At 42.0% G+C, this 14,766-nt stretch overlaps 1 protein-coding gene across 1 annotated transcript in view; it reads left to right on the plus strand.

Moving 5' to 3' along the window:
• The window catches only part of LOC311048961 (H-2 class II histocompatibility antigen, E-S beta chain-like), a 52,625-nt gene that overhangs the window by 23,956 nt on the left and 13,903 nt on the right, over window positions 1-14,766 (plus strand). The window lies entirely within an intron of this gene.

Here is a 14,766-nt window from a genome sequence, read left to right on the forward strand (position 1 = left end):
AATATCAATCACACACACACACTGACACAAGACAACAAGCACTTGCACGCACAAACACACACTAATGCTTCAATAACAGGCAATAGTATTTATACACAGTTGGACTTCAATGACATCAGACATAGGTGCATCCTTATGATTGGCTTTAAGACCCTCAGACGTAGGATGGGAGTCGTAGGATGGACAGGCGTCTGGCTGTCTTAATATTAAGTTGTTGTTCATCTTAGGGTGTCCTTGTGTACAATTCTCGGTTCCATAAACAAGTTGTTCCTTCGATATCATAGGACATGTGCATGGTTTTATCTGTGACAGGATGACAGCTGACAAAAGGGAATTAGTGACGATGCCGGGTCAAACAGAGATATCGGTCATCGTACAGAGATACAGGTCATTAGGACATTAAACACAAAACGTTGACCAAGACATGTTTTTACTGATTGGGAACATATGGAGCCAGCACCAGATAGCAAATATGGAGCCAGCTACATGGCCTTGGTAGAGAAAGTATAGTAGAGTTACAAAAGGCATGTTTAAAAGACTGAAGTACAGGCCCAAAAAGACATCACTATATTAATTTGACTGGTTAGATCGATATTTCTAGATCATATCAATCTGGTCCACAAAACATATCTATCAACTATTCTCACTTTTTTTCTCCATCTGGGTCTGTCGTGGGCAAGGCTCAACACCTTGCCCACGACAGACCCAGATGGAGAAACCTGGTTGCTACGATTGGCTCTACGCGCCTTAGATGACAGCCACGCTGCCTCATCTATAAGAAGTGCAAGAGGACTAAGTAAGTAAGTGAAGTCATCATACAAAATGTCACAGAAAATAAGTGAAAATAGCAGAACTGCAAGCCCACGACGCCTCGCATCTTGCAGATCGACTATTCTCACTAGGGTTAGGATTACGGTAATTGTTCGGGCCGGGCCTTAATTTTCAGGCCCATTGAGAACCGTGTGTGTGTGTGTGTGTGTGTGTGTGTGTGTGTGTGTGTGTGTGTGTGTGTGTGTGTGTGTGTGTGTGTGTGTGTGTGTGTGTGTGTGTGTGTGTGTGTGTCTCTACCAGCTGTCTCTTCTTGGGGGGCAGACAGGGTACATGGGGCAGGTTGAGGTTGGTGAGCTGGTAGACAGACAGGTCTCTGGGTGTGTTGTACTTGTGGCTGCTCTGGGAGCGCTGGTAGAAGTCTGATACACTGTCTGATGCACTACTGCCCATCGACATGAACTGGAGATACTGGTGGACTGACACACACACACACACACACACACACACACACACACACACACACACACACACACACACACACACACACACACACACACACACAGCTTCAAAACTTTTTAAATACAACTCTTTAAATACACATTCCTACTGTACTTTGTTTCGACAGATGGAGAGACAGACAGAAAGACAGACAGACAGACAGACAGACAGACAGACAGACAGACAGACAGACAGACAGACAGTGGCATGGATGCACCACATTGTAGTCTTGGAGATCTGCTATGTTCTGCGTGTGACTTCGTCTTAGTACTAGTCATAAATCAGGCATGAGATGCAAGACGCAGCAGTGTTTCCATTGAACTAGCAGTACAGAGAAAGAGAGGGGAGAGTCAGTTGAACAGATCCATGGACATGACACAAGATTGTTAACAAAATGTTACACGACATCCATCATATTGAAGTGGTTTGTTTGGCTCTCTCTAGCCTTGGATCAAGACTATCATAGATGTATTTTATGGAGTCTGACTTTTACTTTCGTATCTATGATAGTCTTGGTCTGCACGCCCCAATTGTGACTTAACATCCGCACGGAAAGCCGTACTTCTCCGTACATGTACAAACAAAACATATGAAGTTCTAACCCTGTAGCCCCGGATGTTAACTTGACATTGGGAACCCGTGTGCACTGTAATAGCCCCTATTTTTCAATAGCCTTATATTCAGCATGTTCGGAGAAATGCAGACTTTACGGGCGGATGTCCAGTGACAATTCATAGATATGCAAATGTCAAATCCATCAAATATACATCTATGATAGTCTTGATCAGCTACTTTCACTAAATGTATCTGTGGAACCGAGACCGAGTCCAGTTCAAATATGATTATTTTGAGGGGTCACAGCCTGAAAAAGGTTGAGGACCACTGGGGTCACGGGGTGTGGACAATAAGCTTGTAAAGTCCACCCAGAAATTAATATGACGTCATAGACTGGCTTCAAAGTACTATATTAATGGCCACCGCACCGAGTCTGCACATAATTGTAGTTTAAGCGCGACAGAAGTAGTTTGTTAATAATTAGTAGTCGTTAACTAAAAGTAATTCATTCTTAAACCGTTAAGACGATGGCAGACGTCGCCCAGGTTTCAGCCACCGCTCCTTCCCCGGCGAAGGCGGAAGCGAGGAGGAGGAGGAGGAGGAGAACGACCGTGAACGCGGCGGGTCCCAAGAGAACGGTCAGACGCAGGAGGAGGCGGAGCACCGCCGCCGCCAGGAGACGCGCCGCGTCCGCTAGGCCCAGGAGGAGGAGGAGACGCGCGGCCGTGGCCAAAACCACCACCAGGAGACGCAGGAGGTCCACCAGGCGCCGCAGGAGGCCCGCGAGGAGGACCGCGCCGAAGAAGCAAGTGAGAAGGAGAAGGAGGCGGGCCAGGAAGGTGGAGGAGTAAAGCGTCCATGTTGGGGGGCTGCAACGGTGGATTCTTTTATTTCTTCGATTATTCCATCGGTCACTTTTTTGATTCGTTAATCCGTTAAGACATTTTTAGATTTCTTTGGCTATTCAAAAATAGCAGATATACAAGCTCGGTGCCGCGCTATGAGCTTGTAGATCTGCTATTTTTTTTTTAATCGTGAAAATTTGTGCAAATCTTTAAATGTATATCTTTTTTAAAGCAAACACTTGTAAAATGTTTTGTTCCAGGGACCCCCCCCCCCTCCAAAAGCAAAGATTTGAGTTACAAACGTTCGCATTAAAAATATATATATTCAAAGATTTGCACAAATGTTCACAAAGAAATACTGCAATTTTTTGAATAGCCAAAGAAATCTAAAATGACACAGATGCGTTCCTGAATTGAATGGGTTCATTTATTTTTATTTTTGTTTCATATATCAACAAAGCGTTTTTTGAACAGCGGCGGTGTGCAATAATATTGAAAATAGCCGAGCTAGAAATTCACAACTTGTGTGAGCTCATTGTGAGCTTGTAGATCGGTTATTTTCACTATAGCCTTTACCTTTTCTTTACACTTTTCATTTAAAATCACATTGTGAGGTTGTAGATATTTTGACCAATTCTGAATATTTTTTTTTACCATTTTTTTTAACATACCTAAAAACACATAGAATGACATGCCCCCCCCCCCCCCCATTTATTTGTAAACTGTTTATATGATGTTCTACATAGTAGTGTATATCTGTCTGTCATAATTGAAACAAGCCATGGGATTCTTTTTACTCCTATTTAGTTGACCTTGTATTTGAACTGTACTTTCATGTGCTTTTTTTCTGCAAACTTCTAAATAAACTATTCAATAAATCAATCAAATTCTCATTGTCACAGACCCGTAGGGATCCATTTGTACACTCTCAGAGTTACAGACCTATAAGGGTCCATTTGGTTCCATTTGTACACTCTCAGAGTTACAGACCCATAAGGGTCCATTTGGTTCCATGTGTACACTCTCAGAGTTACAGACCCATAAGGGTCCATTTGGTTTCCAATTACCAATAATTTACCTGGGGATTCCCTGGGAGAACCAGCCGTGAGAACCAATGCATATAATGAACCCTCTGGTTTCTTAAAGGAGTAGTTCACCCCCAAAAAATCTTATTTTCTATCAATTACACACCCCATGAAGCATTGAATTAACGGATATGTTTTAGTTTTGGTCGCATTCCTAAGACAATAATTTCATTACCGGCAGTTTAGAGCAGCAGAGGGTGACTGTGCTTTTGTGGCTCCGGGCCCCAGGCTCTGGAACATGTTGCCCCTCCCCATTAGATCTGCCCAGTCGATTGGGGCTTTTAAAACCTTACTTAAAAAAAACTCACCTGTTCTCTTTTGCTTTTAGTTGTATTTAGCTCTCCTGTTCTGTTTTAACTCTGCATTGTTTTTTTGTCAGACTGCTGAACAAGGCCTGAGCCTTGTTCAGCAGTCTGATGACAGGCTGGTCTCAGAACGTTGCTCTTCCATGGACCTACCTGTGGATTATACCGACAAGTGACAAGTTTTAGATTTGAGCTAAAAAGCATTATTTTACACTTTGGATATTCAAAAATATCAGATCTACAAGCTCATAGCGCGGTACTCGGTGCCAAGCTACAAGCTTGTAGATTTTTTGAAAAAATCATGAAAATGTGTGCAAATCTTTGAATAAATATACATATTTTTAAGCGAACATTTGTAACTCAAATCTTTGCTTCTGGGGGGTCCCTGGAACATCATATTTTGAGATGGGGGTCCGCGGCCAAATACATATACATTCTGGGGTCCTTGACATGAAAAGGTTTGAGAACCACTGATATAGAAACATACGTTGTTTTGTTTTTTTCAAAAAACTGTTAACTAAAAGACATTTTGTAGAATCGGCTTCAGGTCTGAATGGGTTAAAGGCCCTACATGCACACACTACAGTAGATGTTTTTTCTCTCCCAACTAGCTTGTTTCCAACTCTCCCACGTTGGTCACTAAAGACACTGTGATTCATTCATTCATTCATTCATTCTTTCAGACCAGAGCCATTTGGAGCAGACTTAGGCTGAGGAATTTATACAAAGTATGTGTCCCCCTCTAGTGGCCATGAGCATAAACACAAACTGTCAATTAATAGCAACACATCCATATATACCTCCATGACCAAACTGAAACGTTCAAGGTCAAGGTCAAGGTCAAGGTCTTTATTAGTGTCCCAAAAGGGCAAATAGTTTTACAGCCGGAGTAGTGGTTTAAAACATACACAGAATACAGGACAACAAACAAACGCCATAGCATAAGACAGAAGTCTGGGCGCAACTAGTGCAAGATCTGAGACAACGGGCCACGTTCAGAGGTATACATCAGAGATATAAAGTGCCGGGCATAAAGTGCTTGTTTCATCCTCGTCAACATCATCATTATCAAAGTGCAAGAGATAAAGATAAAGTGCAAGAGATAGAACGAAAGGCTCTATTCAGAGAATAAAGTGCCGGACATAAAGTGCTTGTTTTCGTCATCATCATCTATAGCATAATGCACGAGATAAAGTGCAAGAGATAAAACAACAGGTATATTCCGAGATATAAAGTGCCGGTCGTAAAGTGCATGTTTCATCATCATCATCTCATCATCATCATCAAAGTGCAAGAGATAAAGTGCAAGAGATACATCAAAAGGCTACATGCAGAATATAAAGTGCCGGTCAACAAGTGCTTGTTTCATCATTATCAACATCGTCATCAATATCACAAAACATTACCCTTTACCTGTTATTAGCAGCATTGATTGCTCGAATTGAGGCAGGAATAAAGGAAAACTTGAATCTGTTATTTTTGACACCGGGGGCACCCAGACGACGGCCAGAAGGCAGCATCCTATATGATGGCTCGAGTGGGTGGGCTCTGTCTTGTTGGATGGACCTGGCCTTCTTGATTAGCTGTCTGTTATAGAAGGGGTCTAGGCTCTCCAGCTGGATGCCAGTGATTTTGGAGGCGGTTTTGACTATTCTTCCCAGAGCATTTTTATCCTTAATGGAGAGGTTACCATACCAACAGGTGATAGAGAATGAGATAACAGAGTGTACATAGGCACTATAGAACAGTTTCATCAATTCTCTATCGATTTTGAATCTGGCCAATTTCCTAAGACAAAAAAGGCGTTGCTGGCCCTTCTTACACAGCATGTCAGTGTTTACATCAAATCTCAGTTTGCTCTCAATAATCGTGCCAAGATATTTGTAACTGGGCACGATTTCCACTGGCTGGCCACAGATATCAGTGTTCTGGATGGGAGGGGGATCACGTCTGAAGTCAATACAGAGCTCTTTTGTTTTTGAGATGTTTAATTCGAGGAACGCATCATTACAGCAGGACAAAAAGTCCTCTGTGACCTGACCATGTCTGACCTCGTCATTGTCGAGAAGGCTGACAATGACTGAATCATCCGCGTATTTTATGATATAACGGTTGTCGTGCATACTGCGACAGTCATCCGTGTACAAAATAAACAGACTGATACTTTTACTATTTATGAATTTGAATCCTGAAAAGTAACAGTTTTGCACATATGAGGTTTCTACCTGACAGAGACAATATTATGCAAGGGATAATTGACGGCCAGCCGGTCCTTATTGATAAATAAATCCTGACAGGGTGATTATAGGCACCGACACGGAGTGGAAGTGTCTAATCACCCTGCATGGATTTATTAATCAATAATGACCGGCTCCCCGTCAATTATCCTGCTAATTACACGGCTACTTAAAAACTAAATGAATATGCATTGACCCAAAAGTAAAAACAAAACTAAGTATCTCCTTTGCTTACGGCAATGAAAGTACTCCATAAGTGTTGCACTCTGTGCCGTGAGCTTTTAGATCTGCAATTTTTGGAATGGCCAAAGAAATCTTAAAATGACAGATCCCGGTCTTAATGGATAAAGCTGTTTGAGCTAGGCTATATGTGCTAATAACACAACCTGATTAGAACATTGCACGTGTGAATGTGTGTGCTAGTGCTATGGAGATGATATCCAAAGCGTCCTCCTGCTCATAAAACGCAGTGTGAGACACTGGGCATGAATTATTTTTTGTTTGCAGGAGCGTGTGGCAGGCACGGCAGCCGTAGGTCGACGCATGCACACTTTGATCATCCCATAGCTTGCGGCTCTGTAACCATGGCGACGACAAATGCCAAGCATCCCATAACTCGAACAACGCAGAATCTCCGCTGCTTGAGAGAATCCTGCTAAACAGGTTTTGATGACAGAATTCCTTGATGACAGAGGTTTCCTTTGATGACAGAGGTTTGCTTAATTATAGTGGGAGAAGTTAAAAAACGAGTGAAAAGAGACAATCTACAAGCTCATAACATGTCGTATCTTGCTTGTTAGTCAAGCTTAAGTTTGGAGTTATGCCTGATTTATACTTAGTTGTGTTCTGTTTTTTTATTTGTCTTGAAAAAGCTAAAAAAAAAGGGAAATTATGAATTATTTTTTTAACACAAATCTTCTCTTCTGGGCGTCCCTGGCACAAAACATGTGTGTGTGTGTGTGTGTGTGTGTGTGTGTGTGTGTGTGTGTGTGTGTGTGTGTGTGTGTGTGTGTGTGTGTGTGTGTGTGTGTGTGTCTCTACCAGCTGTCTCTTCTTGGGGGGCAGACAGGGTACATGGGGCAGGTTGAGGTTGGTGAGCTGGTAGACAGACAGGTCTCTGGGTGTGTTGTACTTGTGGCTGCTTTGGGAGCACTGGTAGAAGTCTGATACACTGTCTGATGCTCTGCTGCTCATCGACATGAACTGTGTGTGTGTGTGTGTGTGTGTGTGTGTGTGTGTGTGTGTGTGTGTGTGTGTGTGTGTGTGTGCGTGCGTGTGCGTGTGTGTGTGTGTGTGCGTATTACTTGTATGCTTCCAGGGGTGGACAGTGGTCGGGTCGCTCTGACTGTGTGTGGTTCTGGAGGAAGTTCACCATCATGTCTCACTGTCTGGACCTGTCTGTCTGCACCTAAACACGCGCATGCGTGCGCACACACACACACACACACACACACACACACACACACACACACACACACACACACACACACACACACACACACACACACACACACACACACACACACACACGTTTTGATCAGGTATCAGGGATCAAATCGACAGGAAGTGATATTTGTGATTCTCAAAAATATCAGATGTACAAGCTCACAGCACGTCATTTTGTGCCAGGCTGTGAGCTTGTACATCTGCTATTTTTCAACATCTTTTTAAAATCGTGAACATTTTTGAATAACAAAAATGTTTCAGAAATAGCGAAAATAGCAGATCTACAAGCCCACAATGCGTCGGAGGCCATTCACTAAGCTGGTCGTAAATAACGTGTAAATAAAGTGACTAAAGGAGGATGTATTAAATAAATTAAATTACATAATAATAAATTAGAATATAATGTCGTATATTAGACCTTATGGCTTATAGTTATGAAACAGTATTCAGGTAAAACATCAGATAGAAATGTAATCTTGCTAGGTAAGAATCATGAGTGACCCAGCCTGGTGTTTGCATAGGTAATCAAGGGCCTCAGATAGCTGTGAAGTCTAATTTACATGGCCTTTTGTTATCCTGGAGACACGAAGTCTAAAGTGATCAAAGAACTTGGTCAACAGCTGGTGGAGGATTCTCCCCCACCCCACCCGTTTGTTTGTATTCAAATGCGAATGGACAGTATAAAGGTGACTGATATGTGACTTGTGAAGGGAGTACGACCAGGCCGTTAGGCTGTGCGTGAGATCAGGGCTCTGCCCTGGCTCTCTGCTGCTGTTATGATGCTGCTATGAATGAATAAATGCTGAATATGGAAACCTGGTCAAGACGTCTCTTCTCCTCCACTTTATTACATCTACCAGCCAGCTAACTGCAGCTTAATGCCTCAATTACACGACAATAATAAATGAAAAAAAGTAATTGAAAATACCATTTAGTAAACTGATTTTTTTTTCTCTTCAGGTCAATGTACCAATCTCATCCAATCAGGAACTCATACAGGATAAAGGAGTGAAATTGGAATGATGAATCAAACACATTTGAAACACTGTTAATATTTAAGTCAGAATCAGATCATAAATGTGTTCTCTATCCTTATTGGATGGAATTGACGACCCAACTGAAAACATATTTTCTGTATACTCAACAGAGCCAGAGAGACGGGGAGACCCCTGTTATAATAACACTCTATAGTAATGATTACTATCACAATATAGAGATTTAACCTTTTTTAAACCAAAAAATATCAAAATAAATACAGGTATGTGAAAGTAAAATGAGTTTTAGTTAAGTCTTAAATGCACAACTCACAATAAAACAAAAATGAATACAAAAAGTTTTCATTTTATTTTATTTTTTTTACAAAAACGTCTCTGATAGTACGTACTCTGAAGGTAGGGTAGAAGTGAACGCCATATTCCTTGCAAACTTCAAAGTTTTCTTCTTGTGCGCAGTCCAACACAGCTACACCTATCACCTGCTGCCAGTCTGGAAGACAGACAGACAGACAGACAGAGAGACAAACAGACAGACAGACAGACAGACACACAGACCTGTGACGTCGGCCCCCAGGCTCTTCCAGGTGGGTGAGTAGTGGACACGGCCCTCATTTATCAACGCGGTGCAGACCAAATAATGGTACGGCGAGATCACCGCAACTTTCGGCATTTATCAATATATCCTGACGTTGGATTCCTCCTACCATAGGCTGAGATCTCACGTTTGGTAGAGAGCAGTTGTTGACTTTGGCTGCGCCCAGCCAAAGTCACAAAATGGACACAAAATCCACTCCAAAATGTGTATATCTACACTAATAAATAATCGCTGTGAAAATATAACATTTTATAAACTATTTTAAACAAACTGCTTTAACAGTCATTCGGTTAAGCTTGCAGATCTGGCTGCATTGGCTATTTGAAAATAGCAGATCTACAAGCTCACAACAGGTCGCATCGCGTTGGGAGCTTGTAGATCTGCTATTTTCAAAATATACGAGCGCAGCAGCGCTTCTGCGAGAGAATTTTCGGGAGTCCCGACCATCTTTTCATGGACAGTGAGGTCTACAAACTTACTTGTCCTATGTTATGGAGTTATGTCATAGAGAGTTATGTAGGCTACACAACCTGGCTGGGTTAAGGATATAAACCCGACGCTCCAATATTAACGTGGCGGCACGGGATCACTGCATTCCGCCCGAGTCTCATGACTGCTTTATTTAGTGTAACTCGAACACGCACTGCTCGGTATGGGTTAAATAAATGGGTATACAAACGTATTCCATTCATGGCGATGTGATTGGTATCATAATGTCATTCATGTAGGCTACACGCCTGCCTATGTGACAACAAAGATTGTATCGCTACGCTACGGATTACATGAAAGACAAAGTTGAGCGGGCGTGTGTCTGTGTGTGTGTGTGTGTGTGTGTGTGTGTGTGTGTGTGTGTGTGTGTGTGTGTGTGTGAGAGAGAGAGAGAGAGAGAGAGAGAGAGAGAGAGAGAGAGAGAGAGAGAGAGAGGCGTGTGTGTGTGTGCGTGTGTGGCAAGGTGAGGTGAGCGGGGGAAACTCTTTCTTATTGGCTTTTCATGCATTTTTTGGGTCGTATTCTGGTTCGATGTCGTGAAGTCATTATGAATATTTAAGGGGGTGTTATTTAAATGACGCTCATTTTCAGACGTGAGATTTATCAACACTCCGACCTGATGTACGCTAGGATCGGCTGTATAGGATCCTCTGATAAATGTGACTTCGACGTTGGTGTACGGCCGAATATATGGAAAAATGTATGCCGTTTTTTACGCTCATTGGGGCCAACGAGGCCATGGCCCGGTCTGTCTGAACCCGTGCTTGCCCCTGTGTAGGGGCAAGATCCGCCAGGGGGGAAAAACAAAAAATCAACATAACAACATTAGCAGCCCCTCACCCTTTATGTCACCTTTTTTTCAAATGGGGCTCATTTGCATTAGGCCGAATTGTTAATGAGTGGCCATTAGAAAACCAGTTTCGCCGTCAAACCGGTTCTCCATTGCACAGAGACGAGCACCTCTCGGTCCGCGAGGCAGCCGGTGTTTTGGGACGAGCGTTCCGTTTTCCACCCGGAATGGCTCGGTAGGCTAATTCTCAATAGACTTATCAGCCGTTGTTGTGCGAACAACGGCTTAACCCCCTCCCCTCGGGGGGAGGGGGTTAAGATTCTGCCCGGTCAACGTTACAATTCACCATACGCCAGTGTTTACGTTCCGTTGTTAAATGAGAGCCATTGGGATTGAACCAGTACGTTTATTCATAGAGAACCTTTCACAATTACAAAATGAATCACCAAAAATACTGTATGAGACAAAAGTTAATCAACAGACATCCGTTCATTAAATCTAATCTGATAGTCTAATGTGTACAAATGCAATGATTTAATGTTCCACTTTCATGTATTTTAAAGCTCAGCTGGTGTCAATACTAACTGGGGGGGGGAAGCTTCAAAAGGTTGACTTTTCTTTTTTCTTTCCAAGAAGAAAGAAGAAGAAAAAGTTAAGAATTTATTATACATCCCAGATAAACATACATTTAAGAATGTGCTGATTTACCTGTGTTGTGTTTCACTGATTGATCTCCAATAAACCAGTGGTTCAGACCGCAACTCCCCAAAATAATCAAATTTGAACTCGGGACCCCCAAAAATAATCATATTTGAACTGGGGACCCCCCAAAATAATCACATTTGAACTGGGGACCCCCCAAAATAATCCTATTTGAACTCAGAACCCCCCCCCCCCCCCCTGAAAAAGACTTGGAATTGTAGGAGTTGAGGCATGACATTTAGTTTGACTGAGTTCGCACAGATAAATAGATCTACATGCTCTAAAAGAGCTTGTAGATCGGCTATTTTCAAAAATGTTGCTCTTTCTTGTATTAATTGACACTTTGGCCAATGTTTGCCCAGTTTTTAGTATAGTTTGTTGATTACTTATGAAGCAGCAGCTATATTGTTCATGATATGTGCAATAATCCAGACTGTCGTCTTTCTGGAAACAGATGACGTAACATCGTATCTTTAATCTGATTGGCTCATTCTTCTGAGCTACAGAACGAGTCTTCCTTCATTCTCTTTCAGACTCCAGAACTTCTCTTTCAGTAAACATTTGTTTATTCTGATCTGTTTATTCTGATCTGTTTATTCTCATCTGTCTATTCTAATCTGTTTATTCTCATCTGTTTATTCTCATCTATTAAATTCAGTTCAGTTTTGATCAGTGATGATAAAGATTACAGCCACCCTCCTCATCCTCTCCTCTGTACTTCATGTCAAAGTGACCCCAGGTCCCAAGTACATTATAGTTGTCTCCGCCAGGCCGAAAGGCATGGCGAGAGAGTATGTTTTACCCTCCGTCCGTCCTTCCGTCCGTCCGCGTGTGTGTGTGTGTGTGTGTGTGTCCTGTCTGTGTGTTACCAGCTAATCTCCGGCACCGTTGGCCCGGTCACTGCGAAACTGTGCACACCCACTCCCTGGATGCCAATTCAGAACCTCTGCCCCACATTTTTCACATGGGCCTGTTATAGCGCCACCAGGAGGCCGATTTGTGCAAAACCCATTTTTTCCCATTACACCTACAGCTTTTAACCAAACGTCATGCAAATCGGTACACAGTATCTCTATAGTCATGTGATCAACCCGGATCTGTCCGATTTCCCATATTGCATCCTCATTGGCTAAGGTTGGCTTCCAAAGTTTGCAGGATTGGTCCGTTTTGAACAAACTGCCTCCAATCATGAACGCAGCTTGCCATTTCCATAAAATTGGTCTACACATTCCCACTAGGCCGAGGAAGAAATGCCACTTGAACATTTTCAAATCAGCCTCATGGTGGCGCTATAACTGGCCGATTTGCATTTTTAACTATAACTGCACCGATCTGCGTGAAACTTTGCACGCACACTCCCTAGAGGCCAAGGAAAAACATTGGACTGCATTTTTCACATCTGCTTTTTACAGCGCCACCAGGAGGCCGACTTATGTAAAATACATTTTTGGAGATTATTCCTTCAGATTCTGTCCAAAAAACACGCAAATTGGTACACTGCATCTCCATAGTCATGTGATTCTGATGGATTTGTCCGATATTTCATATTCCATCCTATTTGGCTTACAGTGGCTTCCAAATTTGCAGGATTGGTCAGTTTTAAACAAAATGCCTCAAAACATGAATGCAGTGTGCAATTTCCCTGAAAGTTTGCATGCAGATTCCCACTAGGCCGAGGAAGAAATGCCCCCCTTTTCACATTCACATTGGCCTTTATAGCGCCACCAGCAGGTCTAATTTAGCTTTTGGAACAAAATGCATCAAAGCATGAATGCAGTGTCCCATTGAAAGGCCTAAGAAGAAATGCCACCCTTTTCACATTGGCCTATTATAGCGCCACCACACGCACACGCACACGCACACACACACACACACACACACACACACACACACACACACACACACACACACACACACACACACACACACACACACACACACACACACCCCTCTGTAGTAACACTTTGATCACATGACATGATGGTATCATCAGTGAGATGTAATGAGGCTTGGATCAGAGGAGCGTCTGTGAGTTCAGTTTACAGGTTCAGGTTCCCGGCTCTTCCTGGCTTCATAATTAAAGTGTCTTTGAGCAAGGCACTGAACCGTGTCATTCCAAAACCTATACCGCTTGTGCTATAACCACGCCCACTTCTGTGACGAAGGCGGAGCTGCCTCTCAGCATCACATTCAACACATTCTAATACAGACTGAAACCAGGGTTGATTTAGTCGACTAAAACTATGATGAAAAATGTTGGTCGACCTTTTTTCACTGACGAAAACTAAATAAAAACTAAGCTGTGATGACTAAAACTAAGTAACTAGGATAGTTACTAAATATATTGACAATTTCGTCAACAAATAAAAACTAGACTAAATTGTCAGTGAGTGACTAGTGGAGAAGAGATCCAGTAGAACTAAAAGACAAGTCATTTTATGTTTGGTTGCGCTCGGGTGTTGTGCTCTGAAAATAGCCGATCTACAAGCTCACAACGCATCACAGCGCGACGCGTTGTGAGCTTGTAGATCTGTTATTTTCAGCAAGCAACCAAGTGTAAAATCAGCCATTACGATGCCATCAAGGCACCGCCAAAACACACTTTAGTCGACTAAATCAACTGTAGATTTAGTCGACTAAAATCTTATAATATTTAGTCGACTAAAACTAAAACATTTCAGATGACTAAAATATGACTCAAACTAAATGTAATTTTATTCAAAAGACTATGACTAAAACTAAATGAAAATCAACACAACCTGAAACCTCATTACAGCACCTGCTCTGGTGGCGTGCCTCACTAATCATTAGACTGACAACCCTAACCTCCTGGTATCGTTTCCCGCTGCCGACACTCTTTTTACAACCACTATTTGTTTTGCTGATTAACTCATGGACTGCCAGAGTTAAAACATCATCTATAGCCTCCCTACCGACCGACCAACTTTTTTTATTATCAGAATAAAAGACACTGTTAAAAAACTCTATAATAAGCTGACCTCTGACCTCTCCCAGTGCTTCATTACAGTCTTATGGCCCTCAGGATGAAGGAGTTCTAGAATCTATCTGTGTTAAACTGATATAAACCTATCAGTGAATGTATCTATTAAACTGATATAAACATATCACTGAATGTATCTATTAAACTGATACAAACATATCACTGAATGTATCTATTAAACTGATATAAACATATCACTGAATGTATCTATTAAACTGATACAAACATATCACTGAATGTATCTATTAAACTGATATAAACATATCACTGAATGTATCTATTAAACTGATATAAACCTATCACTGAATGTATCTATTAAACTGATAGAAACCTATCACTGAATGTATCTGTTAAAGTATGTATATGAGGTTAGACATAAGGTGCATAGGGTACATTATGTGCATGAGGAAACATAAGGTACGTTATATACATAAGGTTCATATGGTGCATAA

The sequence above is a fragment of the Gymnoscopelus microlampas genome (assembly GCF_963454915.1).
Source record: "Gymnoscopelus microlampas genome assembly, chromosome: 7".
Classification (NCBI taxonomy): Eukaryota; Metazoa; Chordata; class Actinopteri; order Myctophiformes; family Myctophidae; genus Gymnoscopelus; species Gymnoscopelus microlampas.